This window comes from Nannospalax galili, unplaced genomic scaffold, assembly GCF_000622305.1.
Source record: "Nannospalax galili isolate Female #2095 unplaced genomic scaffold, S.galili_v1.0 scaffold1072, whole genome shotgun sequence".
Taxonomy (NCBI): Eukaryota; Metazoa; Chordata; class Mammalia; order Rodentia; family Spalacidae; genus Nannospalax; species Nannospalax galili.
Window position 1 is genome coordinate 40916 of NW_008330495.1, and position 681 is coordinate 41596.

Consider the following 681-nt stretch of genomic DNA (forward strand, 5'->3'; position numbering starts at 1 on the left):
AGTGCCTCCTTAATGGTACATCATGCCTCTCCCAAGGTCACTTCATATTTTTTTAGACATGTATGTGCATTGTTTTTGCATGATTCTAATTTGTCTGCTTTCTCTTCAAATCCTCATATTCCAGCTTCCATTTGATTCACTGAATGGATGAGCCATTATATCAATCTTCTTTGGAATGCTTGTGCTCTTCCAAATGTTCAATTTAGGTTTTATGCAGTAAAATTTTATTGAATTTCCCTCTCAGATCCTTATGGACTTTTTTGTTTCACCCATGTGTTTGTTATTTCTTTGAGTACATTCAGTTTATACATGTCCTCTTTGACACTTTTGAATATGTTTATAATCATGGTTTTTAAATTTGTCTGAGATTTCATCAAGTTCACACTCATTGGAATCTAATGGTATTGTAGGAGTTTTGTTTCCTTTATTTTTTTCTTTTTCTTTTTTGTCTTTCTGTGATGGGACTTCTTTACCTGAGCTTAAAATGGGTGAGCTTTTTGTCAAACCTTTCTACATTCTTCCAATTAACATTTTTCAAGTGTTCAAGTAGGATTCTATTGTAATAGAGTTGTGCTGAAATTCCTCCCCAGTGAGCCAAGTAGGAAGTCCATAAATGAACCTTCAACTCTTGTTGTGAGGGTACCCAAGATCTAATGTGAAGAAAGATGAAAAAGAAAAAGA